Source organism: Agelaius phoeniceus, chromosome 3, assembly GCF_051311805.1.
Source record: "Agelaius phoeniceus isolate bAgePho1 chromosome 3, bAgePho1.hap1, whole genome shotgun sequence".
NCBI lineage: Eukaryota > Metazoa > Chordata > Aves > Passeriformes > Icteridae > Agelaius > Agelaius phoeniceus.
The window spans coordinates 113,898,417-113,904,123 of NC_135267.1; positions in this window are offsets into that span (position 1 = coordinate 113,898,417).

A 5,707-nucleotide genomic window follows, 5' to 3' on the forward strand; every position below is an offset into this window, starting at 1 on the left:
CAGACTATCTAAATACTATCGGAGACACTTTGAAACAGATGCAGATGATGAAACTCTGAGCTAACCCATAGAACTGTTTCTCAGGACATACAGTTTTTTAACATAACAGCAAATTCTGGACAACTGAAGAGTGGGTAATAAGGTCTGGAAAGCACAGGCAGAGCCAGGCTTACTAAAATCAGCCTTGAAGTGTCGCTCACAAATTGTCACCAAAGCACTGTGAGAGGAGTGCAGACAGGGCAACTTTTGCAGAGATACCAAGACACTCATACTTCCAGGGGCTTTCAGAGGATGTTATGTACCCATTTCCCTGTTTGAAAATGTGCCTCTTCACGCAAAACAAGAGATCTTTGCATTTTTAAATAACACATGTCAAATCTCGCTCATGTAAAACCTCTCCTCCAGTGCTCCGCCGAGCAGCAGTGGTGCTGTCTGAAAACACAGATGTTTTCTGGAAATTTGGGTGTCTCCAGCTTTTCAGTCCATGTCAATGCAATGCAGTTGAACTTCCTAATCAATGATAATTCACTCTAATATTAATGATGACACTCACCATGCATAGAGACATAAAACCCCAATTTTTTGCTGTTGCTTAATGCCATTGTGAAGTTCAGAGAGGCCGGATTGTCCCACACTTGGCACACCAGGATGAAACCTGTCTTCATCCTGAGGCCACCAGAACAGCAGAAGAGCAGAGTCCAGTCCCACACCTGCCACCAGGCAGCACAGCAACCCTGAGTCACTTTATTTGCTTTCTTCCCCTCACAACATTTTCTGTTTAAATCTGAAGCTCTGTAAGACGGGAAATGTTTTCCTTCAATGGGGTGTGCACAGTTCCTGCAATGGTGGGGCTCCTGTCTCAGCCAGGACCTTGAGGTAGTGGGGTAAGAAATCAAGCAGAAGGAGCTGGCAGGAGAGAAGCAGCACCCCTTGGCCTCAGCAGAAATCTGATTTCAGAGGGGGCTTGTTTTAATCCAAAAGAGCAAAATATTCTTGGGTATTGTTCAATTCTGAGCATTCCTCACTACCTCTGATTCCTAAGGTTAGTGGAAAGGCAGCCTGGACTACCACAGAGGGGAATTTGGGTCTTGCAAATGACTCTGTTTCTTTGGCCAAGAGGCCAAGCTGGGATCCGTGGCTTCATGAAGGGTCTGTGAGCTTGGCAGCTGCCTCTCACTTCTCAATTTGCTTTCAGGAGCAAACTGTCGGGCACACAGTGCCACACTAAGGCCTCCCGACCCAGCAGGGCCCAGCCACAGCCATTTGAGCAGCAGACAGACACCAGGAGCGTCTGAAGAGCCACTGGGGCGTGTTGGCCGCTCCACATCTGACACCTGCCAGGCAGGGCCCGTGGAAAGCCCCGTGGGCACCCCAAAGGCATGGCCAGCAGCCTCAGCAGCAGGTCTGCTGCCACGTCACCTCCCTGCTCATCCCCAGCACGGAGGGGACCTTCAGGGCCAGCTCTCAGGGACAAAACACTCCAAGCACAAACACCTCCCTGCACAGGTCCCACAGGGTAATTCATGCATTGCCTGGCAGCCGGTGGCAGCAGGGATGTGACATCCTTGGTTCTGGCAGGCAGAGCCACCAGCCCATGGCCAGGGCAAAAGCACGACCTGCTGATCTGCTGCCCGTGCCTGGGGACAGCTGAGCCCCAGCCTGGCCATGATGTCCCACAGAGCTCATCCTGCACCTCACACCAGCCACGTTTAGGGGCACCACCCCCACACTTGGTGCCTTTGCAGGGCCCCACCGTGGCTAAAGTGATCTTTTACACTTCCCAGGAGTGGGCATGAGGAAGGCACACTTCTCTTCATGTCCTTGTTGCTTCAGACCTGTTTCCACCTCCAACAGACCTTGGTGTCGTTCAGCGTGGCGGGCCCTGCGGATGTGAGCAGGGCGTGTGTTCAGCTTCTCATCCGAAATATTTGCATGAGCTGCTGGTTTCCTCTCTCCCCACTGGGGACAGGAGGCTTTCTCTCACTTCTCTATTTCATGGTGATCTATAGAAGCAAGTTCAAAAGGGCAGAAGCCAGGGTCTCATGTCCTGATGCTTTGCCTCACCCTGGTGAAAAGTTACGGGTGTCAGTACGGCTACAGCCGCTCACTTCCCCCCCAGCCTCTTTAATTTCTGTCCCTTTGCCACCCTTGATGACAAAAAATAATGATCTTTTAAATTCCCTCTCTAACCACTTTTTTTCTCACGCTCCCAGGAAAACTTATATACACTCAAACATACCTATACACACACCCCTACATGACATCTATTGGTTAACTCCTGAAAAAAAATTCATTTATCTGCTCTGAAGGTATGGGTACGTTGTGCCCTTCAGCCTTACTGGCTTTTAAAAAGCTACCAGTGATAATTTCTGTAACTGTTTTTACCAGATAAACATAAAAACTTTGGTCTGAAGAGCGTTTTCTTTTTTCTTTGTGACAAAGACCGTGGTTTGCACTCTGCACTTCTTAGCCCAATGAAAGCTGTGCTATGCATGGTACCTCAAATTCCGCATTCTCCATCCCAGAGCAATCTGTCTCTGTGTATCACACTCCTGGTCTCCACGTCTGAGTACCTATAAAGGGACTGCCAAACAAAATGTTGTGAACGCTGCTCTCCGTTCTCATTCACTAAAACTTTGTTGAATTTGCTTGGTTTGACACCTATTACAGCTCAAAGACTGTTTGCTTCTCCCCTGCAGGGTTGTGGAAGCGGCAAAAGTAGTGGGGAAGGAAAAATCTTCAAACCAGCTCACTGCATTCTCCCTTTAAATGGCTGAACAGAAGTGTTGAAGTCTCAAAGTTTTGCTTTTCTCTGAGTTTTGTTTTTCAGGGCTTTTTTTTTTAATCACTGGCTGCCACAACTCAAAATGCTTCATTCTGTATCAGCAGAATTTAGTCACGCTGATAATTCAGATTTCCAGGCAAGATACTTGGAGTGAGCTTTCCTTATGGTTTTCCTCTAATACCAAGAGTTCAGATAATTTTGATCTAACAATTGATTTCATTCTCTTGTTTGAGTTTTCCTTTTCCTCCAATGGCAGGAGAAAAAGGGGAAGAAAAAAAAAAGAAAAAGAAACACAATTTTTATTGCATGGAAAATGCCTGAGGGAAACAAACTAAATTCAGCGCTAACTTGCAAAGGCAGATTTTAAAGTTGCAAAATCAGAGCATAATTTGGCCCAATATTCTGTTTCAGTGCTTGGCTCAGTGGAGAAACCAGGACGTGTTTTTTCCTGCCCAGGAATTATTGTTAAAATGAAAAATGAGTTTTCATAGACAGGGAAGTATCATTGCTGCAAGCAAGCATGAACAATGCTGAATCTCGGTCATGCGTAAAACCCAAGAAGTGGCCAAAAAAGTGCTTTTCTGAGCAAGCTGGCAATCCCTGCTTTGGAAAGTTGTGCCATACCCCACGCCAACTCTCTCCACCAGCGCCGGCTGTGGAAATTGCTCTCCTTGAAACAACATCTACCTAATTTGTAGCAGTTAATAACTAACAGCATATAATTTTAAAACCCAGCCACACTTTGCTGGTTCCTGCTTTTAATTAAACCTCACTCATAGCAGTGAACGGAGTGGGGATGGGGTAGGTGGGATGCTGGAGCTGCAGCCTGCAATGAGCAGGGCCAGCAGTGGTGCCCCTGGCAGGACCCCCTCCCCTTCTCCTCAGTGTGCATGTTAATCCAGAGCCCTGTCCATCAGGGCCGGCTACTGAGGAAATGGTGGGCCTAAACTGATGAAGAGCCTCTGTGAGTAGGGACGAAGAAGCCCACGGTCAGAACCCAGCCACAAAGATCCTCTGGATCAAGACATGTGATGGGAAGTTAATGATGTATTAAAAATGCATGTTAATTAACACGATTTTTTAAATTACAACTTTTGCTCGCCCCATAGCTGGTATGCAAGTGGCAGGAGGGCTGGAGCGAGCAGCTGCCACCTCCTCAGTGCCTGGCATGGCCACCGCCACCCCTTCACCTCCTCCACCGAGGCCAGGAAACAAAACAGTGCCCTGTGTTCCAGGGCACCTGAAGAAACAGCAGTGTGGACATCACTCAAGCATCCAAGCAGAGCTTTTCCTGGGCCTGAAGCAGCTTGGTGCCTCTTGCCATCACTTGAGCCTTGGTGCAGGGAAATCCAGGGTGGACCCAAGGTCCCCGGCCATCAAAGCTCCTCTGTCTTGGGGAGGCAGCGGAGTTTTGGCGTGCAGGGTCTGGAGGCAATTCTCTCTCTGCTGCTGCTGAATTTGTTTTGCAGTTGCAGTATGTCTCTGTCCATGTGCCATTAAGAGCTCAATTCTTTTATTCGCCCCCCCTGCCCCCCGCCTTTTTAAAACATCATGTTTATGCAAGTGGACAGGAGGCTCTCATATCTGGGTCACACGTTTGCTGGAGGTCATTGAAAGGCTACAAAATGGAGCATGCCTAATTCTGCTATTTCAGAAGTTTTCTCACATGTACTCAAGACAATTATGCCTATTAAATGAGTTCATTAAATTTCAGAAATCCTTTGAAATTCTGACGTACCAAAAAAATATGCTGAACTCCTTCCATTTCTTCTGACACCTCCTACAAATGCTCTAATCTCAGGAGGTGATGGACACTGGAGCTTGGCTGCCTGTGATGTGGCCAACATATTAAGCATGTCCTGTCTCCAATGCAAGCCAAATAAACTAAGTAAATAAAACAAGGCATCAAGGTCCACCAAGTGACCTTTTGCAGCATCACTGTCACTGGCCCAAGCAGCACTCTACCGAGAATAATTTAGAGACACAGGGTAAATGCCACCGATGCTCCTTGAGATCTGTGAGGTTGGAGACAGGATGGGACACTCAAGGCTTTTCCAGGACTGAGAACTGGCTCGGTGCTGAGCTGCAGACTCCAGGGATGCAGGAGGAAAGCAAAGGCAGGCTCTGTGTGGGACATCCTGGTCCCTGCCCTCCCAAAGGGACATGGGGACTTGCAGAAGGACATTTTTTTAGGCTAGGGCACACATGGAGAAAGAGGACATAACCAAATCATGGAGAACAGGCAGAACCATCCCATTGGGAAGGAGCTTTTCCCACAATGAAACATCCTGATGCTGAGCATCAGGAACTGAGTGATCAGGAGCTGTGGGTGCCCAGTCACTGCAATCACATCCCACAAATGCTGAGGTGCCACTCATTAACCACATATGAATACTTCTTGTTTTACAATACATGGAAACAGAACTTATTAGCTCATTGTTGCAATATTAGTCATGCAGAGGCATCAGGTCATGGGATTAGCTTGGCATCAGAAAGTTCTATGGGCTTACAAAGAAAGCAAAGTGTTGCTTAGGGGAGCATGCCTCGAGCAGCACTGTCACTTCTGGGGAACTGTGTATGGACTCAACAGCAATTTGGAAATTAAAATGTACACAAGCTGATCGCTCATTAAGACGTGTTTCTTTCTGGTGAGTAAGAGAGCATTTATCATAGTTGGCCCACACCAACAATCAGCTTTGGACAGAAGCCACCTTTCCTAATGAATGGGAGGGAACAGTTTTTAATCTCTCTGAGATCTCTTATCAATTGATTTTGGATGATGTATGGGAGGTTTTGTTCTCCAAGAATTACGATACTCCTCGAGTGGCAGCAGAGACCCAATATTTTCATTGTATGGCTTTGTCTCCTGACACAATGCCATTTGGTCTTGACCTCCCTGCAGAGTCTTTCCCATTGTCTCCC